Source organism: Phoca vitulina, unplaced genomic scaffold (genome assembly GCF_004348235.1).
Source record: "Phoca vitulina isolate PV1807 unplaced genomic scaffold, GSC_HSeal_1.0 scaffold67, whole genome shotgun sequence".
Lineage (NCBI taxonomy): Eukaryota > Metazoa > Chordata > Mammalia > Carnivora > Phocidae > Phoca > Phoca vitulina.
This window is the reverse complement of record NW_022589770.1, coordinates 11,449,091-11,475,246: the sequence shown is the minus strand read 5'-3', so window position 1 is coordinate 11,475,246 and position 26,156 is coordinate 11,449,091. Positions and strand designations below refer to the sequence as shown.

At 34.4% G+C, this 26,156-nt stretch overlaps 1 protein-coding gene and 1 pseudogene across 49 annotated transcripts in view; both read right to left on the bottom strand.

Annotated features, from left to right (window-relative positions):
- PTPRD (protein tyrosine phosphatase receptor type D) overlaps positions 1–26,156 on the bottom strand; it is a 2,332,398-nt gene that overhangs the window by 714,569 nt on the left and 1,591,673 nt on the right. The gene's annotated exons all lie outside the window — the stretch shown is intronic.
- LOC116624445 lies at positions 22,167–25,829 on the bottom strand (annotated as a pseudogene).

Sequence of the window (26,156 nt, the reverse complement as noted above, 5' to 3'; positions counted from 1 at the left end):
ATGATAAAGATATCAAATGAATTATTCAAACACTGTGTTAGGAAGTGATAGTGCTATGGAAACAAAACAGGAGAGGGTGGTTGGGAAATACCTCAGGGTTGGAGGACTCAATTTTAAACAGATCAGGGTAGATCTTTTAGAAAAGTGACAGTGGAAAAAATTAAAAAGTGAGAGGGAGATCTATATCAGTGGGAAACATGTTTCAAGCAGACTGTGTAGCCAGTACACAGAGGAGGCTAGACTGTACTTGACATGTTAGAGGAACAATAAGGAGGTCAGTGTAGCTGGAGTGCCATGGAACAGGGAAGTAGTAGTTAGATATAAAGTCAATTCTGTAGGATCTTGTAAGCCATGATAAAGACATTGTCTTTTACTCCAAACATGGTATGAAGTTAATAATGGAGGGATTTGAACAGAAGGGTGCTAATATCTGAATTATAGTTTAACAGACTTACTTTTCTCACCAAAGTGAAAATAAATTACGGGGTTTCAGGTTAGAATGGAAGAATGTTTAATTAGGAGTGAGATGATGGTGGCATGGATCAGAGTTTTAAATAATAAACTGCTCCTACCACAGATGTTCACTCTGTCCTTAAAATCGTATCTTAAGGTCTCTGGAAGGCTTTCAGAGTTTTTCCACTAGTAGAATCTATTTATGCCAATAATTAATGTAATTTATAAACATAATCCATTTATCTAACTTATTTGTTATTTGTTAAATGGGTTTAAAATAGCACCTAATTCATAAGGTAATGATGAGAAGAATTACATAAGAATATGCATGTAAAGCACAGCACAGTCATCATACAGTACAGCATAAGTTTCTAATATATGCTAGCTGTTATTGTTAATATGATTAGTGGTACAAAATCTATTTCAGTAAAAAAAAAATATTTACCTTCATTTATTTAGGTCTTCCTTAATTATTCTCAATAATGTTCATTAGTTTCAATATAGCAATCACACATTAGATTTACATCTAATTCTTGTAAATTGTGTCATTAAAATGATTTTCTGTTTGTTCATTGCTAATAAAATAGAAATATGATTGATTTTTGCATGTGGATTGTGAATTCATTTACTTTGATAAATTTATTCATGAATTTTATTTATCTGTAGATTCCTTGGGCTTTTTATACATAAAGTCATATCTTCTGCAAAAATGGCAGTTTTATTTCATCATTCACAATTGCTACACATTTTATTTTATTTTTTTTTTCTTGTCTTATTGCAATGGCCAGAGATTTCAGTGCAGTGTTGAATGGAAGTGGGGTAATAGGAATCCTTGTTTCATTTCTCATCTCAATGAAAAAGCTTAAACTATTTTACTATTAGGTTATGATGTTTGCTATAGATTTTTTTTTTGTGGATAACTTTAATCAAAGATGAAACCTTGAGGTGATCCATATATATGATTGGAGAGATTCAGTTTGCAAATGTTTTGCTTAAGGTTTTACATCTGCATTCATGAGAGATATTGAGGTTAATATTATTTCCATATATTTTATCTAGGTTTTGATGTCAATGTTGTTCTGCCCTCATAAAATCAATTGAGAAGTCTGTCTTCTTTATTTATTTCCTGGAAAAGTTTGCATAAGGCTGGTGTTACTTCTTATATATGGAAGAAATCACTAGTAAAGCCATTTTGGTCAAAAATTTTCTTTGTGGGAAGTTTCTAAAAATAGATTTAATCTCAAATACAAGAAGAGTCATATTTTCTATTCTTGTATTAGTTTTGGTAGATTGTACTTTTCACAGAATTCATTCACTTTTTGTTAGATTTTCAAATTAATTAAAATATAATTGTTTATAGTTATTGTAGTAGACTGAATAGGGTCCCCCAAAAGATATTCATACATGAATCCCTGGAACCTCAGAATGTGACTTTATATGAAAAACATGGGTCTTTACAGATGTGATTAAGTAAGAATCTTGAGATGGGGAGATTATCCTGGATAAGCAGGGTGGGTCCTAAACACAATCACATGTATCCTTATCAAAGAGAGACATAGAAACAGTTCAGAGACAGAAGAGAAGACAAAAGGAGCATGGGGGCAGAGATTGGAATGATGCAGCCACAAACCTAGGAGTGTTGGCAGCCACCAGAAAATGGAAGAGGAAAGGAACAGATTCTCTAGAATCCCCAGAGCTGCTGGGAGAAGTGTGGCCTTGCTGACACATTGATTTTGCTTCAGTGATACTAATGTTGGACTTCTGGTTAGAACTTCCAGAATTGTGAAAGTATAAATTTCTGTTGCTTTAAACTACTAACCAGATTTGTGGTAATTTGTTACAGTAGCCTCAGGAAATTAATTCAACCTCTAATTTTTGTCAAAATTTTATTACAATCTCTAGTAATACCTGCTTTTTGCATTTCTAATGTTGATAATTTGTGTTTTCTTTCTTTGTGTCTCTCTCTCTTCCTACCCCCACCCCAAACATTAAAAATGTCTGTCACTATTTTGTTAACTCCCTATAACAAGAAACTGCTATACTGGGCGACTGGTTCCTCTCTTTCTCTCCCTCCACAAGGGTTTATCACTTTTATTAGACTCTTCAAACAATTAGCATTTGACTTGTTCTTTCACTCTATTTTAAAATTGTTTTCCATTTTATTAATTCATGCTCTTATCTTTATTATTTCCTTTCTTCTACTTTCTTTGTGTTCAATGTACCATTCTTTTCTCACTAGTTGAAATAAACATCAGGTCGTTCATTGTTCAGTGTCTCTATTGCATTTATTTTTTTTCTCTCTATTGCATCTAAAGCCACAAATTTTCATTTAAACTTTAGCTGTAGCCCACAAGTTTTATGTCACACTTTCATGATTATTCAGTAAAATATATTTTCTGATATCAATTTTCTTTGACTTACAGGTTATTTATATATGCTATGCTTAATTTCTCGGCATTTGAGGCTCTTTTCTTCATCTTTATTTTTTTCTCTTCATCTTTATATATTGATTTCTAGATTAATTCTACAATGATTTTTTTTCAAGATTTATTTATTTATTTTAGAGAGAGAGAGTACAAGCAGGAGGTAGAGGGAGAAGGAGAGAATCTCAAGCAGACACCCTGCTGAGTGCAGAGCCAAATGTGGGGCTTGATACCAGAACCCTGAGATCATGACCTGAGCTGAAATCAAGAGTTGGACACTCAACCGACTGAGCCGCCCAGGCGGCCCTACCATAATTCTTAAACATACCTTGTTATGATTTGAATCCTGTGAAATGCATTGAGATTTACATCATGGTCATCCAGGATATGTTTCATTTTTATAAACGTTCCATATGTAATTGAGAAGAATGTCTACTACCTTAATGTGTGGTATGGCATTCTATGTATTTCAACGAGGATGCATTTCATAACTGCTATTCAAATTTTCTGTATCTTTTTTTTCTACTTGTTTTATCAGTCACTATGAGACATGTTAAAGTCTCCCATGATGATTGTGGATTTTTCTATTGTTTCTTATATTTCTGTCAATGATTTATGTGTGTATTTCTGTCTATATTATTAGAACTAGGAGACATAAAAATTGATGTTTTCTTGAAAAACTGACATTTTTATATTAAGAAATATCCCTCTTTAATTCTAACAATTATTCTTGTCTTAAAGTCTGTTTTGTCTTATATTACTATAGCTATTCCTGATGGGTTTTGGATAATTTTTGTATAATATATCTTTTTATTCCTTTGTTTTCACTCAACCTGTGTCTATATTTCCTTTTACTTAGCTGGAATCTCTTGTATATAGCACAGAGTTGTACATTAGGCCTTTGCTCAAGTCTAATAATCTCTGTCTAATTTTGTGCATGTGATTTAAAAATACATAAGATCTACTCTCTTCCAAAATTTTAAATGCAGGGTACTGTATTAACTATATGCTCAGTATTGTACAGCAGCTCTCTAGCACTTTTTTTCACTTTGTATAACTGGAACTTTATACCCATTGAACAGCAAGTCCCTGTTTCTCCCTTCCTCCAAAGCCTGACAACCATCGATCTACTTTCTGTTTCCGTGAGTTTGACTACTACAGTTACCTCACATACATGGACTCACAGTATTTGTCCTTTGGTGACTAGCTTATTTCACTTAACAACATCTTTAAGGTTTATCAGTGTTGTTGTAATGATAGGATTACCTTCTTTTTTAAAGGCTGAATAATATTCAATTGCATGTATATATCACATTTTCTTTATCCATTCATTTTCTATGGAGACTTAGGTTGTGTCTACATCTTGGATATATTGAATAAATGCTACAGTGAATGTGGAAGTGCAAATATCTCTTTGGGATCCTGATTTTAATTTCTTTAGAAACATACCCAGAAGTAGGATTTCTGGATCAGATGGTAGTTTTATTTTTAATTTTTTGAGGATTGTCCATTGTTTTCCATAGCATCTGTCTCATTTTACTTTCTCATCAGCAGTGCTCAGAGTTCCAATTTCTCTGCATTCTCACAAACACTTGTTATTTATTTATTTTGATAAGGACCATCCTAATAGATTTAAAGTAATATCTTATTGTGGTTTTCTTTGCATTTCTGTGATGATTAGTGATCCTGAGAATCTTTTCATATACGTATCACTCATTTGTATGTCTTCTTTGGAGAATGTTTATTTAACTCCTTTGCCCATTTTTAAATCAGGTTATATTTTCTTTTTTGCTATTAGTTATAGGAATTATATATTTTAGATATTAACCCATTATCAGATATGTGGTTTGCAAATATTTTTTTCCCATTATGTAGGTTGCCTACTCACTCTATTGATTGTTTTTGTTGTTGTTGTTGTTTTCTTTTTTCTTTTTGTTGTGCAGAAGCTTTTTAGTTTGATATAATCCAAGTCCCATTGTTTACTTTTGTTTTTTGCTGCTTGTGCAAAAAAAAACACTAGTGAGCTGATTCCAACCATACATTAAAAGGATCGTACACTATGACTAACTGGGATTTAGTCCTGGGTTACAAGGATAATTCAACATACAAAAGTCAACCAATTTGATATTCAGTAACAGAATGAAGAATAAAAATCATACGAATATCTCAATAGAAAGAATTTCACAAAATTAACACCTTTTCATGATAAAAACACTCAACAAACTATGAAGAATCACCTCAACATAATAAAGTTCATATATGAAAAGCCCACAACTCATATTGTAGTCAATTGTGGAAAACAGAACATTGGATATTTGGTCCAGTCTCTTCTTCCCATTCTAGGGAGAAGCTGAGAGGGTACTGACTAGTACTCTCTTACTGGGTAGTGCTATAGTGGAAGGATCAATAATGGTGGTAAGGTGCCACAAATTTCCCTACCAGTTTCAATGTACTTGATTTTGTGCTCACTGGGGTGCACAAACATCTCAGCTGGTTCCTGGATTTCTCACAAAGAGAGTTAGCCTCATGTATTGTTGACCCTATGTGTCCCTGAGGGGAAAGTTTCTGGAGCTTCCTATTCCACATCCTGTTGATGTCACATCCTTCTGTCTTTTAATTAAAATATTTGGTATACTTACATTTTACTGGTTTATTTAAATTTAACTTTACTATTTTACACTTTTTTCCTATTGGTCTTAACTATTCTACATTCCGTTCTCTCTTCTTTCTTGCCTTATTTTTATTTTTTCAAGTTTTCTTCAACATTTCCTGATGATTCACAAACCTTTGATGTTACCTCAACTCAATCTTGTGAAGAAAACATGGAATCATTTGTTCTGCTTACTTCCTTTCTAAAAGTTTAATTTCCACTGAAAAATAAGTGATTCCATGGCAATCATTATTAAAACCTACCTTAAAACTACAAGATCTGACTACATTTTTGCATGTATCTACATAACTTAATAATTAAGTTTCTAAAACATTACTATTTATGTTTGACTTTTTGTGCTTTTATGTTTCTGCCCCTCTGATTCATTGCCCTTCTTTTGTTCATTTTGTTTATTATTCATGATGTATGTATCGAATAATATACAATTTTTTTTAGGTATAAACAGTCTGTGAGTTTTATTCAAGTGTACCTCTTCCCTCAATGCTTCTTGCCTCTTTCCTTCCTTAGTGGGTACTTATCTTCCATATTTTTGTACTCCAAGTTTTTCAAGAACATTTTCAATTAATCCCTTGGTTATTGAAAAGAATTACATTTTTTAATTAAATGCTTTTATTTTATAAAAGTGTAGATTAACATGTAATTTCAAAAAATAATACAGAGAGATTCTTTGTAACTTTTCCCCAATTTCCCTCAATGGTAACATCTTGCAGACTTGTAGTACAATAGCACAACCAGAATATTGACATTGATACAATCTACTGTTCTTATTTAGATTTTCCCAGTTTTCTTTTTACTTCTTTGTGTATGTGTGTGTATTTAATTTTATGCAATTCTATCATGTGTTGGTTTCTGTATCAATGACTAGAGTCAAGATACAGAAAAGGGCCATCACCTCAAGGATCCTTCATGTTGCCCCTTTATAACCACACTCACCTCCTTTCTCTCCAACCACCTGTCTCTGGCAACCACTACTCTGCTCTTCATCTATAATTTTATCATTCCAAGAATATTATATAAATGGATTCAAACAGTATATAGTCCTTTGGGATTGTTTTTCTTCACTTAACATAATTCCTTTGAGAGTCATCCAAGTTGTTGAGAATATCAACAATTTGTTCCTTTTTATTGCTGAATACTAGTCCATGGTATGGGCATACTATTGTTTGCTTCCCATTCAGTTGTTGAAGGACATCTAGGTTGCTTCTAGTTTGGAAATAGTATGAATAAACCTGCTATGAACATTCATTTGCAGGTTTTTATTTGAGCCATGAGTTTTCATTTCCCGCAGATAAATGCCTAAGAGTGTAATTGTTGGACTATGTTGTAATTGCATGTTTTGTTAAAAGAAATTGCTGTTTTCTTGAATGGCTGTGCCATTTTGCATTCCCACCAGCAATGTATGAGTGAGCCTTGAGTTTGTTTTAAAACTTCTAACATTCACTACCATCCAGGATTTTAATAACTGATTTGGTGTCACTTTTTACATTTTATCTCCAGGATACCCAGTTAAGCTCTTTTTCATCTTTATCTTGAAATTTATATTTTCATGAAATTTCTTTATAAGAATCTGTTTAGGTGTTTTTAAATAGTTTTAAGTGATAAGAAAATAGCTTTATTATGTCTAGTTTTGTAATTGTATTTCAAATACACAAAGGAAAATAGGAACCACCTTCTTAAGAAAAAATAATTAAGGATATGTCTTTATTCTATAAGAAACAAGAGTGTAGTGCATTTGAAAACCTAAAGGAAGGTAAAAAAAAATTACTATACTTAAGTAAATCTTTTCCAAGGTGAAATTCTAAATTTCTAAGATGATAATTAATTTGAGTGAAATAAAAAGATATTTAAACACTGTTGCTAAGTAAAAATGACTTCAAACTTTTCTATTTTTTCAAAATGGAAGCAGAATTAATTTATTTATAAATAAATGCTTAGTAAAAGAGCAAAAAATATAGAAAGGTATAAAAACAGAAAATAAAATTATCCATAATAGTATTCATAGAAAATTGGCTTTCATACATTCACTACTTAAAGATCTTTGTGACTAGAATGAGTTATTTTAGAATAAGAGAAAAGTGGTTAATTTTAGGATATGGGATTTAAGTGGAAGAAATATAAGTTTCATTTCAAAATTTTACTGATATAATGTAAAGGTCACAAACTCAAAGCATGAAAAGTTATCATGGTGCTACCTTAGCGGTTAAATTACAACCCCAGATACCTGGTTATAGCCTCTTTTTGAGAACTTCAAGCTAACAAAATTATTAACTCTTTTATTAAATGTCAATTATTTAGTTTCTTGGAGTGATCAATGTAGTGCCTGACTTAGCTCCTCCTAAACTTGGCTATCTTAAATTGAGTTTACGAAAATAGGACTAGAATGTGAAGATGAAAGAAATGTGTATACCTCTTAATTTAATACAGAAAACACAGGGATTCTCCACAACCTGTCCTGGAAGCATTGAAAAAGGAGCAATATAAGAATGAGTTCACTCCAGCAAGTGCCAGATTCAATCACCCAGCTATTGTGTAATGTCAGTTTGAGGATCATCTATTGCTTATTATTTCACGTAGGAGCAAAATATATATATATATATATATATATATATATATATATATATATATATAGCCTTTTGCCCAATTGTCTGCCAGAGATTACAGTTTAAAGTAAATCAACACTTTATTGTAAAATATTTCCCTACTTGTTCCTTCACTGAACAAAGTCCTTGAGGAATCAGTCATGTATTTCAAGTATAAGCAGAACTTAGGAGACCAGCTGAGCTACATAACTCTCAGCATTTTATTTATTCACAAGGAAATCTTGACTTAAATTAGCTACATTCTGCCTCGGCTTCACTTGATTATCTAGATTTACACAGAGGTTGGAGAAGCAATTTATGCAATTCAAAGATGCCAACTTGTCAAAGAGTAAATCAAGGTGATTTTCATAAAGCCCATTTTACATAAGGGGTCTGGTACTTTTACAAGAAATATTATGCTGTTTTCCTCTCATTCCTTTGTAGAGGTATGGAAATATTGAGATAAATTATTACACATTCTTATTGTTATTTCTCTTTGAGTATAGATACCTATATTGATTCAAATGATTCAAAAATTTCCAGTTGATCCAGTCAACTTTATCAAAGTTCTAGAGGCACTAATATACAAGAAGTTGAAAGTTGAGGGGAAATCGGAGGTGGAGATGAACCATGAGAGACTATGGACTCTGAGAAACAGACTGAGGATTCTGGAGGGGAGAGGGGTGGGGGGATGGGTTAGCCTGGTGATGGGTATTAAAGAGGGCACGTTCTGCATGGAGCACTGGGTGTTATACGCAAACAATGAATCATGGAACACTACATCAAAAACTAATGATGTAATGTATGGTGATTAACATAACATAATAAAAACAAACTAATGATATAATGTATGGTGATTAACAAACATAATAAAAAAAATAAATAAATAAAAAAAGAAAGTTGAGGGTAAATTCCCTTTTATTTTGCATGTTTAACAAAGGAGAAGAAACCCATCTTGTTCTGTATAATTTTTCCTTGATTAGTTGTATTCTTAACAGAAAATGTAATTTTTACCTAATCTTTGGGAATTTCAGTCATAGGGACACATTATCTGCTCTTACTACTTCACTCAGGTGAAGATCCTACAATCACTGCATTTTGATGTTGTATGGAAACTTCAAAAATTGTTTAGTTCAAGGTTTGTATTTATCTTTATTTTGTAAGTGAGATACTTAATGTGCTAAGCAACCAGTCCAGTTTAAGCACTAATAAGTGAGAGATAAAGCTAAAAATCAGACTACCTTAGTACTTGTAGTACTTAGTGCTTAACTGCTTGTTTCCCTACACAAATAGTGCTGCCTGTAAAGGGTTTGGGAAAACACATTTAATCCTTTCTGTAGTAGACAGAACCTAGGGTGACCCTGATGGCCATTTCCCATCTCTCTGCATCCCTAATGTTCATGCTTTGTATAATCAATCCTTTTGAGTGAAGACATGCGAGTTGTTTTTGAAGAATAGAATATGGCAAAGGTGAAGAGATATTGCAGATATGTAATTTATGTTCTAAATGTATTGGTTTTGAGTTAATCAAAAGACCTCCTGAGAGGCCTGACTTAATCTGGCAAAAACCCTTAAAAGAGGGACTAGGCCCCCACTCTGAGGTCAGACTCCAAACAGGAGAGATTTTCCTGGCTGGCTTGATGAAGTAAGCAGCCACACTAAGGAAGCACAAGTGGCAAGACACTGCAGGTGGCCCCTGGAAACTATGGATGGTCTCTTGCACCTGTGGTTGGTCTCCAGCCTACAACCAACAGCAAAAAGCAGCGGCCCTCAGTCACACACACACACACATACACACACACACACACACACACACACACACACACACACACAGAATTTTGACAACAACCAGAATGAGATTGGAAATAAATTCTCCCCAAGGCAAACCTACAGTTGAAAACAGATCCCAAACAATGCTTTAATTGTAACCTTGTAAGATCTTGAAGAGAGAACCCAACTAAGACAAACCTCAACTTGTGACTCACAGAAACTCTGAGATATTAGTGTGTGTTGTTTGAAGCTGCTAAATGTGTGGCAATTTGTTATTCTGCTACTTACAGACAGACGGACAAACGAAACACCTATTGTGCTTGAAGTGAGAGTCTTCATTTCTATTGAAAGAAAAATGTTTTTAACCTATTTGTGTATAACACTTAGAAATGGTCCACTCCTTTGTAGTCTTGTTTCTTGTATCGCACTCATTTCTCAACATTGCTGCACCTTTATCTCAGAGCTTTGGCCAGACTAAAGAAGTGATTATATCCTCAGGCAGTGGTTCCCAGACATCTGATTTCACAAAACAAAATAATTTTAAAATATATTTTGGGGACAGACATAGTAGTATCAACCTTTGATTTTATAACATAATGACATTTCAAAACCATCAACTAGTATCTAAAATTTTATCATTAAAAAAAACAAAGTATAATACCAAAAGTTATAGTATGGGCATGATCTCAGAATAAAGAAGAATCTTTCTCAAGAAAGAAGTGTTTGAAACTTACACACACACACACACACACTCACTAACTCTTTAATTTTCCCATTTGCTTTCAACTACAACAGACAAAACATTGTCACAGACTCATACCAAACTATAGACTATCATTTGAAAGCTATTCTTGTAGGTAGAAGTTTTAAAAACCATTGTATAGAGCATTGACATTCTTTGCTATTTCTTTCAGGCTGCTTATTGCCTTTCTGGGTTAAGGTGCTTTTCCTAAGGAGTGAACTGGAAATATATGTTGTCTTTTAATTCCCTATTAATTATATCTTTAAAAAAATCTCTTCATTTATAAGGTAACACCTATTCACTAGACACAATTCTGTATACTCAGTCTGTATTATATCATTGAATCTTCATTACAGTCCAATGATTTGTGTTAATATGATTATCTCCATTTTACAGAGGAGGGATCTTAGGCAATGAGGACTTACATAACTTTCCGAAGTGATCTTAAGTTACTGAGCCCACACTTTTAAACACTATATTACTATATGGAGTTGGATTTTACTTTGTATATCTCCCTTCTTTTCCATATTGGTTCACACAAAAACTGAAGCAAAAAATAGATGGACATTTGGTGGGAAAGAAGGCATAAGAAAGTTATGCAACAGGGCAAAGACAGTCTCATCAATAAATGGTGCTAGAAGAACTGAATACCTGGATACAAAAAAAAAAAAAAAAAGAATCTAGACATAGACCTTATATCATTTACAAAAATTAACTCAAAATGGATCATAGACCTGAATATAGAATGTAAAACTACAAAACTCTTAGAAGATAACATAGGAGAATTAAAAAAAAAAAAAAAAAAAAAAAAAGTCAAATATGCTGGAGCCAACAGAGCTAATAAAATATTCCAACAGAGGCACAAAAAAAAAAAAAAAAAAAAAAAAAAAAAAAGAAGATAACATAGGAGAAAGTCTAGATGATCACCTTTTTCAATACAACACTAAAGTATGAACCAGGAAAAAATTAATCGATGAACTGGGCTTCGTCAAAATTACAAGCTTATCCCCTGCTAAAGACAAGATCAAGAGAATTAGAAGGTAAGCTACAAACTGGGAGAAAATATTTGCAAAAGACACACATGTGATAAAGGAATTTATTCCAAAATATAAAAATAAATCTTAAAATTAATAAGAAAACAACCTTATTTAAAAATAGGTCAAAAACCCTAACAGATACCTCACCAAAGAAGATATACAGATGGCAAATGAGCACATGAAGAAATGTTCTACATGACATGTCTACAAAGAAATGTGAATTGAAACAGTGAGATACCATTACACACCTATTAGAATGGCCCAAATCTGGAACACTGACAATACCAAATGCTGGTGAGGATGTGGAACAACAGGAACTCTCCTTCATTGCTGGTGGGAATGCAAAATGGTACAGTTACTTTTGAAAAGTGTTTGTCAGTTTCCTACAAAACTACACATACTCTTACCATATGATCCAGCAATTGTGCTCCTTGGTATTTATCCAAAGGAGTTTAAAACACATGTCTACACAAAACCTAGACATAGATGTTTATAGCAGCTTTATTTGTAATTGCAACAACTTAGAAGCAACCAAGATATCCTTCAGTAGGTGAATGAATACATCAACTGTGGTACATCTAGATAATGGAATATTATTTAACACTGAAAATAAATTAGCATGAAGCCATGAAAAGACTTGGACAAACCTCAGATACATGTTACTAGGTAAAAAAATTCAATCTGAGAAAACATTCCAACTATAGCACAGAGACAATATAAAGATCAGTGATTGCCAGGAGTGAATGTATGGGGAATGAACAGGAGATCACAGAGGATTTTAGGGCAGTGAAAATACTCTATACGATATTATTATGATGGATATGTCATTATGCATTTGTCCAAACCCATTGAGTGTGTAACACCAAAAGTAAACCCGAAGGTAAACTATGGACTTATGGACTTTGGGTCATTATGATGTGTCAGTGTGGATCTAACTAACTAGCTAGCTAGCTAGCTGAATATATATTTATGTATATATATATTGGATTCAGATTCAAGCAAGATTTATTTACTTCCCATTTTGTGTCAAAGACTGTGCAAGACATTTTCACATGTGTTCTAATTATTTAACAGTCATAAACTTATAGACTCTTCAGTCTGATATCTTTGAATAATATCTCTGAGACTGTATATATAGGACAATATAGTACTTTTTAAATAAAATACACTGTGATTTTTAATTTTATGTGCCCACTTGGCTTGACTACAATGTCCAGTTGTTTGGTCAAACACCTGTCTTGATGTTATTGGAAAGGTATTTTTTAAAGGAGATTAACATTTACCACCAGTTGACTTTAAGTAAAACAGTTTGTCCTCCATGATGTGGATGGGCCTCATCCACTTAGTAGAAGGCCTTAAGAGCAAAAACAGAGATCTCCCAGAGAAGGAATTATGCTTCCAGATTGCAACATAGAAATTCTGCTTGACTTTTCAGTTTTCAGGCTCAAGATTTACAACAGCAACTCTTATCTGAATCTCCAGGCTGCTGACTTGTCCTATGGATTTTAGATATGCCAGTTCCCACAAACTCATTGAAATGTGTGTCAATTCCTTAAAATAAATCTCTGCCTCTCATTCTATGTATATCCTATTGGTTCTATTTCTCTGGAGAACTGCAACTAACACATATACCAAGTAAGCTAAAAGTCAGTTCTAATTCTTCAAAATCCATTAAGAAAACCTCATTGGTCATTTTTGGCATGATAGCCCACACTTAACATATAATTTACTGAATATAACAGTAGGTACCCTGGCTGTGTAATCTTAATATCATCAATTCCTCACTTGTAAAATGAGGACTGATTATAGTACTGCCTTCCAGAGAATTTGTGAGAATTAAGTGAGATAATCTATGATGTCTTGCACAGTGCCTGACACACCTAAGACCTCCTTACATATGAGCTATTTTATACCCTTAAAATCACCCTGGAAATATACATTATTTATAAATAAGGAAACTGAAGCTGAGAGAGGTTAAGTAACTCTTAAGACATTAACATAATTTCTTTGATTGTGAAATGATGGCTACATTTCCTAACACAGCTTCTTCTTCCTGGGTTTTGTTATTCTTTCAGTATTATAAACCTGCTGATAGCTGAAATACTAAATTTACATAAAGAAAAACTGAAAAGAGAGGAAGACTAGCACAAGATATAAGAAGAGTAAGAAATAATGTGTAAAAATGGTCATTAATACTGAAAACACTTCAGGATCCATTCACATAAGAGGAAATTTTGGTCACTTTCAATATGCAGCAGTTTTTTGGATTGATAAAGGAGTTCTTGTGGAATTCCGCAAAGTGATCATAAATTGAGGTTTAATTGGTTCTTTCCATTTGTCCATATGTTTTATGTACATCTGGTAGAATTAGTGTTGACTGAAATATAGATCAATATGAGTTGATGACATGAAGACATGAATGATTATATATATTTAATCTGGTTAGTATTTTATTTAATATTAACATATAAATAAATATCGTATCTAAAATAATCAATTTTAGGTCAAATTTAGAGTGAGTTTTGAGGAATTAATAGTGAAATTTAGTTTAGGGCAATTTTGGGTTAAAAATATTATATTGTCCTATTACATACCCTCTCAAAGATATTGATAATATAGAACAAAGGTTGTCTCGTTAAGGAAAAAATATTATGGGTGCATATTTCTCCATGATTTCTAGAAACAGAGTAGGACTGAATCCAAATGGCTGACATGATCTTGAATAAACTTGATGGTTTTAATTTCCTAATACAGTAAGTCTTTTCCATTTCTGACTCTGGTGATTTTATGATTGAGCAAACTGAATATAAAATGTGGTTGGCTGCTCTCGATTAAAGCATACACATGTATGAACACAAGTCTATTATTCTTTATGTGTAACTTAGGGGTTTAAAAACTGGCTTAAAGAGCCAGTTTTCTGAGACTAGTAGAGGACAGTGTCACACAAAGTTTTGTGAGTATACGTGCATATCTATGCTCTACTTTTAACAAGCCATGGTTAGGGAGCTATGTGAAACATCACTTTATTGGACTAACCATGTGTGACTGGTCACAGTTATAGACATAGATATGACTACACATATACGATAAAGCTGAAGAAAATGGAAAATTCCTTGGAAAAGTGAGAAGAAATGACCCATGCTTAACCTGAGTTAATTTTGTGTTCTCATAGTATACCCACTACCCTCTTCCCCCCAGTTCTGTCTCCTTTACTCCTTTCTCTCAAGCTTGAGTGAACTCTGGTGCAAACTGTGGAGGATGTGTCCATCTGGCTTTAATCTAGAGAGAATTAGTAAGAAAAGAGAAAAATTTATGTTTTTCTTTCTATAAAAAATATACTGGATTTCTGCTCAAATATATTCAAGGACTTGAAGTTTTCAATAGCCTATGAGATTTTCAAAGATCTCCATGTAAAATATGAGTCTTTAAAATTAAACTCACTGGTTCTAGAACACAAAAAAGGAAACCACAATATCAAAATGAATAAATGTTTAATTAAAGTCTGCATAACATTATGTCACTTCATTAATTATTAAATTTAGTATTCATAAAAGATTTATTACATTTGAAAACAGTTTAGTGGATAAATTTTTCCACTTTTCAAGAATTTCTAAGTCCACAAAATGTCAAAAAACATAGCCAATCATAAATTATGTCAATAACACATAGCCAAATAATTTCAAAAGCAAATTCATGACATTTCTTTCCTTAAATTTTATAGTAAATAATTAGTGTTGAATGTGAGTGTGCTTTCATATGTTTACGATTATGCATGCTGTGCCTTCCAAAAGGGCTGACCAAGTTCTTAAGGCAGCTTCACTTTTAATTCATCCATTGCTGTGCCATGATAGAAAAGAAAGACATATTTGGTTCATGTTTTCTTGCTTTAAAACCTTTCAAACTAGTGAGGATCTTAGACTGTGTTCTCTGGAAGCAGTCTCTGGGCAGAGTCCTGAGTAGAAGGGTTACTGTGGAGTATTCTCAGAAGATATACCTGTAAGGAAGGGTGGAAGGCAAACTGGGCAGAGGGAGAAGCTGTCTGCACTGTGGTTGTGAGAGAGGGCTCAGCTGATTACACTGAGCTCTGGAGCCAGGATGGCTTTTCAAAGCTGCCCCAAATTATGTCAGGGAGCAAGGCCTTCAAATCCCTCCAATCAGCCAGTTATAGGTCACATCTTCCCTGGGAGGGACGTAAACTTTGGCAAGCAGCTCTAGACAGCTGAGAGAAACACATTAGTGACAAAATCTGGAGATGGAACATCACAGTATATATACACTCTAGGGAGTATCAGATTACCTCCCACCAAAATTCAGTCCTTATGTTGCAGTTGTAGACAAAGGTATACTTTGGGGGGAGGTGGGATTTCATCCAGTTCAGTAGTTTATATTTTGAGCATTTATTACTAGGCTAGACTCCTGAATGCATTATATTATTTATTTTTCAATATACGAATCCTACTTTAAAGAATAGGAAATTCACGTCTAGTGAGTTGATGTAACTTGTCAGAATTCACACAAGGTGTAAGACATGATTGACAAAATTATTCCCAATCTCTTTGACTCTGAAGTCCAGATTTTCCTCCCCAATTTACCATGTTGCCACTCTAGTCCAGAGCAAGTTGTTAAAAATCTTTTAAAATATATGCAAAAATAATGTAAAATTATGCCTAGTAAAGTGAAGAAAAGCCATACATGAATACTAATTTCACTGTAAATATAGTTTGCTACTATGTACCACATGCTGTTTGAATTACTTCCCTTGAATAGACTCTTCACAACTCTAAAAGGGATATACTATCATGTTATTATCCCCTCTTTAGAGATTGGTAAAATAAGGTATGGACAGGGTTAGGTGAGTTCCCAAGGTTATACAGCTTTAAGTAGAAGACTTGGCATTAGTCTCTTGCGGTGTGACTCCAGATACTCCTACTTAATCACAAAGCTCTGTGCCTCTTTGGGTTAAGTGTTGATGTTTTATGATTTAAGTGCTGGTATACCACATTTCTTTCTTTACAAAAGAAAAGTGTTTCTATTGACACACATTTCTGGGAGCCAAAGTCAACGTGTATAATATCCAGAAATTTTCAAGGACTAAAAATGAACAGACTCTGAGAGTGTTATTTTTAAGCAGAGGTAATGCTTTGGCCTTTGTCCCTCACAATGGTAGTAATAAAAGTATACTCCAAATGACACATGTATAGCAAAATGTGGGCAAGATTTTGAAGTAGGCCACTCTACAAAAGAGGAAAGGTAGTTAGAAACATAGTTCAAGGACTGTTGTTTTGATCTCTCATCAAAAGAGCCATCTAAAAAAATCTCTACATCAAAATATCAACATTGTACTTTCTCTTATTTATTTTTTAGACACTATCTTATGTGTGTGTGTGTGTGTATTTTAAGAATAAAGGATGGAAGACACATTTAACGAGCCATCTCGAGCATATATGGGGCAAGATGATTTTTTTTCTCCAAAAATATTGTTTTTTTTGAAGTTCCTCTGCTTTCCAATGCATCAAACATTAAAAAGGAGGTATTGATTAAAGTGTATGAGTCAGTAGTAATATTATAGTTATTTAATTAGAAAACAAAATTACTGTGGCTATTTACAAGTCTGAGAAGTACTTGTGAGTTTTTGATCAACACTTAGATAAAAGGACTGTCTCTTATTATAATGGCATTGTGCTAATGATCAAAACTGAGAAGAACAATGAAACATAAACGTATTATATTTTAAATTATTTTACAGCCATATAGGTAGGATTGCAAGAATAAATACTCTTGCCACTAAGAACAAATATTTTATACTAATTATTTCCTATGTCTCAGAGAATTTTTTAGTATTAGTTAAGGTTAAAAAAAAATAGTGTCCTAATTCTTGCTTTAAGACATGCACTATGCATGTGTAAACTTTGATGGGTACTAATGGACACCTCTTCCTAGCTTTGACCCGTAGGTTGGAAATAACAGCTTGTTGTTATTTTCAGAGAGAATAAGATCCATTTCTAAACATTTTAGAAATCTCAGGGCTTTTTTCTCCTTATAAATAGACAAATAAATGGCTACATTAGCAATTGCACTTCATTGTGAGCCAAGGACATTTTTAAAATGTCACAACTCAGGGTTAACACTCTTATTTTTGACACTTGGCCTTCAGATTTTTCTTCTTAATTGTCTGTTTGTTGCCTCATTGCTATATACAGAGATTTAAGGTCAAACACATCTCTTTCCTGCATTGCCATAAGACAGAGTGTCCAAAAGTTTTAAATATTTCATATATTGTGGGCTACCAGACTTTCCCAAATTCTATACTAGTTTCAACCTTTTGGATAGAGGGAGGTCATCTGCTCAGACCAAAATTGCCCCCAGAAAGGATTGTCAGTTACTTGATTCCAACTACAAGCTGCTTACTTTTTAGCAGATGCTTGGGGTTTGTTTTTCTAGACCAGTGGAAACAATTTGGGCTAGTTTTGCGAAAGCAAATATGAATGCAGCCTACACATAGTTGTGTGCTGCTATATAAGAAATAGATTACATTGTCAAGGTGATGTTGTTAAAGATTAACTGACTGACGCTAATAACTGGGACTTAAATTTTCTTTTTAAATCAGGATCACTTCCAGAATGGCACCAAGTGAACTGAAGTGTGCCTCCATACACTGTCCGTTTAAGAAGTCTTAAATACAAAGATAAATAACTAAATCTATTGGCATAGAATATTGAACTTCTTGCTGGCTCATACCACCCACTGAGAACAATAGAGAATGAAAACATCATGTAATGGTTATTTTAACATTGAAATTCTCAGCTCAATCAAGAATCCATGCCATTCATTACCCATTCAGCAAATACATATCAATAATATTTTATATCCCACATATTTGGCAAGTTACGAGGGAAACAAAGGAAAAAGTTGTTTTTCCTCAAGAAAGTCTGGGAGCCTAAAGACTGATTTCTGTGCCACATGGCTCTCTGTATATGATTTGCTTTTGTCTCTCCCATTAGATTATTATGATCTTCATAAATCATTATAAGCACCAAAATGCATACTAAGTCCTTAACTGCCTTTCCAAGGGTATGTTATATTTAAGCCATAGTCCCTCTGTCCTTACTTCCTACCCCAGTTATGGAATGTGGTTTTACACTGTTCTTAAAAAAAAAAAGTAAGTGGCCAAATTCTGTATATCAATAGAACCCCATCCCTTGACCACAGATGAAATGACTAAGGATAGGCAAACTATTCCATGATTGACAATTTGTGAGCTAAACAATGACACCCTATGTGGCTTTGGGAAAAAAGTGATTGGTTAAGTTAGTCACAAACTTTCTCTGGGGAATTTGACCCAGTGAAACAGAAAGTTTACTGTAGCAAGCTGAAGCAAGAAGAGGTATAGAGGAAAGATAGTATGTAGGAACAATAGGGCAGCAAAAGCTCTGAATAAACACCATGACACAGAGAAGAGAAATAATGAAATACAGTCATCGTGGCTGAAGGGATATACAGAGAGAATGGCAGGCTCACTTTTTCTAATTATATCAGAGCTGCAAATTCCTGGAAAAGCTAAAACCCTGACTTCCATGATCTCTCAATTGGCCATGCATCTACTCCTTGAATTTCTCTCTCCATTACTTCTCCATTATAGTCTTCTAATATCCATTATTTAACATGAATTTAGTGAGTTTCTGTCTCTTTCTGAAATAGTCTAAAATATTTCATTACCACAAATGTGAAAAATATCTACAAAATGCCTTAATGAGTTACCAAAGCAAGGTGCTTAGCCCTGAAGGGTTTGCAATATATTGTCAGAAATAGAATGTGCATAAAGGAGAAGATAAATCACAAATAATGAATATATATATATATATATATATGTACATACAGTCCATGATTAATAATTTTTCAATAATCTTTAGATATACCCAAGAATGAAGATAGTTGTGATATATTCCTGAATGCAGCCGCTGTAACCCTGTGTGTTCAGGGAGAATGTTTTCCCATGAACAAATGTGCATGGCATTTCAAAGAGGAAGAATTCAGAGCCAGGACTGAAATATGAGAAATTATAGATAAATGTTTTAAAGAAAGATAAGAGAAACTTAAAAAAAGGTTGAATGCCAGCTAAGTTGCTTCCATTACTCTAGAATTCATCACATATATGATCTCACTTAATCCTTATGAAAAACTCTGGGAAGTAAATATTCTAAACTATAAAAATTAATTAAAAATGTATTATTTGTTTCAGAGGTACAGGTCTGTGATTCATCAGTCTTACACAATTCACAGGGCTCACCATAGCACATACCCTCCCCAATGTCTATCACCCAGCCACCCCATCCCTCCCACCCCCCACCACTCCAGCAATCCTCAGTTTGTTTCCTGAGATTAAGAATTCCTCATATCAGTGAGATCATATGATACATGTCTTTCTCTGATAATACATTATGTGTTAAAAAAAAAAAAGAAGATAGTAGGAAGGGAAAAATGAAGGGCGGGAATTGGAGGGGCAGATGAACCATGAGAGACTGTGGACTCTGAGAAACAAACTGAGGGTTCTAGAGGGGAAGGGGGTGGGGGATGGGTTAGCCTGGTGATGTGGTATTAAAGAGGGCACGTATTGAATGGAGCACTGGGTGTTATATGCAAACAATGAATCATGGAACATTACATCAAAAAAATAAATAGATATAAATAAATAAATAAATAAATAAATAAATAAATTTTATAAAAGTGAGGCTCAGGGAGTTTGCAGTAACTTCTACAAGGTCAAGCTTGCAAGTGAAATTCATTGCTTTCTGGCTATAATGCTCTCATTCTTTTCATTTAACTAAAACACCTGCTCTTTATTTACCATAATTGTCTACTGTCAGAAAGAGCATAAAATCCTCTTGCCCACAAGAACACTTGACTCTTGATTCTTGTTGCCTTTACTTTTATCTTGAACCTTCTAGAAAGCAAATCCCTGCCAAATTGTAAATGCTGTCAAAGAAGGAACTATCTTCACTTAACAAAGTGGGTTCTGGGCATGCAGTCAGTGGCCAAGAAATATATGTTGAACAAATGCTTTAATGGACATTTATGCTTTACAAATATTACCTCAGATTATCCTAAATCAACATTGGCTATCCACATGCAGTTTTGCTTCGCTTACTGCAGTTGCAAAAATGCAGATTTTCTTACTATTTCTGGAGAGGCTAACTCACTTAAAAATTTAAGCCTGTGGGCTCTAGAGACAGTATCTGTATTTAAAACTTGACTGCCACTTCACAGTTGTGTTGCTTTAAGCATGTTATTTAGCCTTTCTAGTCTCAGTTTCCTCAACTATAATGAGTTAATAGCAGATAATGATATATGTTTTGTGTGAATATTACATGAGTTAATACTGTGAAATATTTAAAACAGTGCCAGGAAAATGATAAGCAATCAATAAATTTGAGCTATTTCAAAAGACCTCCAACAGTTTTCATTCAATACAACTCTTATTTTTACCCCTTAGTACAGGGCAGGCCTTTCCCAGATCAGTTGTGACTTACCAGAGGAGTCAGCAGAACCCTATAATGTGGCTGTATGCATGTGTCTGTGTGTGTGGAGGTGGGCAGGATGAGGGTTATCTCTGTCTTGAAGGACCTGACAGAAGTTAATAGATATCTTTTTTGAAAAGGAGCCTTCTGTAAATGATCAAATAATAAATTTTTTAGACTTTGTGAGCCTTATAGTCTCTGTCACAACTTCTCAACTCTGCTGTTATACCATAAAAACAGTCACAGAAAATAGGTAAAAAAATGAGTGTGACTGTGTTCCAATAAAACTTTATTGACAAAAACAGGCAGTGGGCCAAATCTGGCCCAAGGGTCAGAGTTTCCTGACTTCTGCTAGAGAAAATGACAGGCGGCACAGTGTTCAGATAATAAGTACACAGCTGGGACAACTGCTTCCCAGATACATCTTGAATATTACTATGTCATCAGGGGCAGATCACTTAAACTATATGACCAAAGTTTCTCATTTGTGAGTTGGAACAAATGCTTCATGGAGATCCTTTCAAATTAAGTCTCTACTAACTTTTAGTATGCAAAGGCCTAGAAATCCCATGTAGCAAAACCAAAATTACTCTTCTATTAAGATTACTAAATTTTCCCCTCCTCTCCTTCTAACAGGAATCCTGCTTTGCCTACTTAAGTTCTCTTCCCCAACCTTGCTTGATTGATGATTTTGAGATTTTATTATATAGAGTAAGTAGAAAAGGGTGGAGGTAGGAGGATAAGATGGCCATACTTGCCAGGGATGAATAAAATAGTTTTGTGAAAGGTTCCAAAGGTGAGAAATAAGGCAATATCTATAACATAACATAACAGAATAGAATAGAATAGAATAGAATAGAATAGAATAAGAATAAGAATAGAATAGAATAGAATAGAAGAATAGAATAGAATAGAATAGAATAGAATAGAATAGAATAGAATAGAATAGAATAAGAATAGAATAGCAGAAGGGGAACAGTGATGCTGTAACATATTTATTCTTTTCACGGTGTCTGAAAATTGCAAAGAGAAAAGTTTATTTTGATTTTTTTGCTTTTTGTTTGTTTTTGTGATTTAAATATTTTATCTTTTAAAAGGTGGTTACTTTTTAAAAATGTAATACCACGGTTATAGGAGTGTATAGAGGTGACACATCTTTTCCTTAACCATGCTTCTTTTTATCTTCCTCACAAAGGTAAAAATGTTTGCTAACCTCATAGTTAATGATGTGAAAAGATGTCGGCAAACTTTTTCTCCAAAGGGCCAGATAGTAAATATTTTAGGCTTCACAGGTCACAAAAGATCTCTGTCACATATCTGTTCTTTTACAACCTTTTAAAAATGCAAAATCCATTGTTGACTTGCACCATACAAAAACAGATGGGGTCAAATTTGCTTGCCTGCAGTAGTTTGCCAACCTCAGGGATAAAATACCTATTTTCTGACTTGTCTGGGAGATTGCTCCCTTCAGGCTTTTTGACAGTCTGCTGCCTGAAGTAGAGAAAGGCCTTATTTACAATTGAATGTGGTGTGTGACAAAAGTAGAAATGGAGAGAGTTCCTGCTCATTTTTCCTGTTCATTTTCCATTCACTCATTAAATAAATTTGTTGAGCACCCACAATGTACACTCTTAAATATCTTTGTGTTTGCAGAGATTTCCAGTGTTTCTTTCTTAAACACATGGTTCCTGCAGTTTCTCTCAACCTGTAATTATCAGTTCTTTATATTCATGTTTTAGGGCAGATCAGGAATAAAATCTCTACTAGCACTCAAAAAACTCATGATTATAAAAAATGAATCTAGTTAACAATGATATCCTTCCACCCAATACACATCCTTCTTCAAATCATAGCCTAGATGAGGAAAAATATGTAACTATTTCTACTTAAAAAGATACTTCTTTTCCTCCCATGGGCTGAAACTTAACAAACAAAAGAAAAATTTCAAATCTAGAACATCTACCACATAGTTTCTTCCATTTTCATAGTTCATTGCCATGTTAACATAGTATCTGGATCCAGGTAGGCTCTTCATAAACTTTCTAGTTCATCCATAAAACAATACATTAAGGGGTGAATACTACTTTCAAAGTACTTTATACTCCCACACTTCAACTCAGGAAAGGAGTAGTCATGATTCTGCTCCTTCAGGATGAAAACTGTAACTGCCAGCTTTCTGAATATTTCTGCTATTTATCTTTTAAAGTGGCCAAAAGGAGCCAGGACTTCAGTATTAAAATGTAAAAGTTGCCCCCATTCCACTTCTTTGGTACAGACATCAACTACAATAATCTGACTATCCACACCACAGAGACATGGCACATTTTGTAATTAGAAGTGTTTGTGATTTTCCTTTGGACCATGTAAACAGAGGGAAATGCCTTGGGAAACAACTTTTTTTCCCCCTCATTTCTCTTAAATATACCTGTGCACAATCAGTTCTCCCTTTGATCAACTCCATGAAGAGAAAAAAACAGAGTGGACCAAAGTTATCGCTTCCACTCCCTTCTTTGTGACCTTTTCTTTTTCCTTTTCCTTGCATTCCTGCTTAGCTAGTTTGTCTCTCTCCCTCTGCAGCCTGTCCTGTTCCTTCCTCCTTTGGGACTCATCCTGAAGCGGGTCTTACTCCAGTTTTCTGGCATTGAGGACATCTTCCACATTGGTGTTTCGGAATAGAGATTTATCAGAACCAAGATTCATTGCAGTGGCACCTGAATCATCCTTCTCATCCTTCACATCTTCTGCATCTGTCACACCAGCATACTGGGCCAGGAGTGCAGCTTTTCCCTGCTTCTCCCCCTTCTGACACCATCCTGGGCTTTACCACAATCTGTGCCTGCTTCTAAAGTTAGGTGGCAATGGCCTGTATTTCATCTTTTTTTTTTTCACTTTGGTAAGAACATTCTGACTTTCTGACCATTGTTCCACAATCTCCTTGCAGATGTTAAGAAGAGACTCTTCTTCCAAGAAGGCAGGGAGGTTACCCTGTAGAGAGTCCCGCATCTCTTCTTCCTCCTCCTCCTGCAGGACACCAAGATGTAGGAGCCCTAAATGGCTCAGTCCACTCCCAGCACCTGGAACTATCCGTCCATCTATGACTCAAGACCCAAAGCCACTGCCCCTGCCATTGCCTTCACCCAAGGCAGCTGCAACCACTTCACTGGGCGCTGCCCAGTGTCAGGATCCTCAAATTGATTTTGATTATGAACTGTATGTCTTTAATCACAAAATCATTCTGGGACTGGACCACATGAATAATGGTGGCTTCTGCTTCTGCTTCTGCTTCTTCTTCTTCTTCTTCTTCTTCTTCTTCTTCTTCTTGATAATGGCTTGTTAAATATCACACATTTCTAACCATGCCCAGGTTGATTAGTGAAGATGTCAATATTACTTAGGTCTGGAGTGGATGTAATTGTGATTTTTTAAGCCTGATATTTGGTTGACAGATGGCAGCTTCAGATAAAACAATAATATTGGGCAGCCTGGCACTTTTATACAAACTTGACAAACATTTCAGTTTTCTGAAGTGGGGTAATACTAATGATGGCTCTTGAGCAAGGCTATACCTTTGCTCAAAACATCACTAATTTAAAGTTGCATCCTTCCAATTGAGTTACTGCACATTTGAAATAACTCTTAATGAGTTTTTGATGATATCTTATTCCATTGACAATACTGAGAAATTAAAGATTTTTTTTCTTACTAATATTGGCACATTTTTCTGGAGTTCTGCATTTCTGGTAGATCTCCAGTCATGGTAAGATTCTGGTTCTGATTAAAGTTTTATTAATAAAAAAATACATTTTTACTATTGCAAATTATTTCCTAGACTTCAATAGTCTTGGAAGCATTCTTGGTAACTTTAATATGGGCAATTGTCCCACTATAATTAAAAACGGTTCTCGGGGCACCTGGGTGGCTCAGTCGTTAAGCGCCTGCCTTTGGCTCAGGTCATGGTCCCCGGGTCTTGGGATCGGGCCCCACATCGGGCTCTGCTCGGCGGAAGCCTGCTTCTCCCTCTCCCACTCCCCCTGCTTGTGTTCCCTCTCTCACTGTATCTCTCTCTGTCAAATAAATAAAATCTTAAACAAAACAAAACAAAACAAAACACGGTTCTCATCTCCAGAATCAACTCTTAAAACTGCTTTTGCACAGCAGTGGTCCTATCAGCACCTAGGACAGTTCCAAACACGCCATTGGGGAATAAGTAAATGAGTAGTCATGGAGAGTGACTTAAATACAAAGCAAACAGTAACAAACACTAAATTTGCACAAATTCTCATTCACAAAAAGAAACTAAACAAAACCTAATAGATCAAGCCAATGGTGTAGTGCATGATACCCTGGAACACTGAGCTTCCTGAGATTTGGGGCAAATCGGGTATTGCTTACTTTCAGGATTAGTCTATATATTATTTACCATCATGCTTAAGAATCAATTGGTTGTTGTGTGGGGTGTGGGAATAAGACACACCAAGATCACTAAATTAAAATATTCTTTTTCCCCCTTATCTCTCTAATGTCACATTCTATCTGCCAGGATTATACACTGGTTACTGAATATCTCTGCAACCTTCTTTTCTCTCTGTTCACCTTTGGGATTCTCCTCCAGTGAGAGAGTAATGCCTCTGTAGAACATTCGCTCCTAAGTTAAACTTTTATTTTCCAGGGGGGAAGGTTAATAATGTTTTGAATGAAAACAAAACACGAAGCTCACTATTGTTATAAACATGCTAATGTTAAACCACTATCATGTACTTCTACTTCTCAGAAATAATGCTTTTTCAAATGCTAAGAGTATTCTCTGTTGTAGAGCAAAGGTCTTCTCTACAGATAATACTACTGAAAACTAAAGCAGACACAGATATTGAAATGGTGATACTTTATTCATGACCATATGCTGCTACTGATTTCTGCAGCAAGGCATGTATAAATTTATTCCTTTTTTTCTTCCTCTGTTTCAATA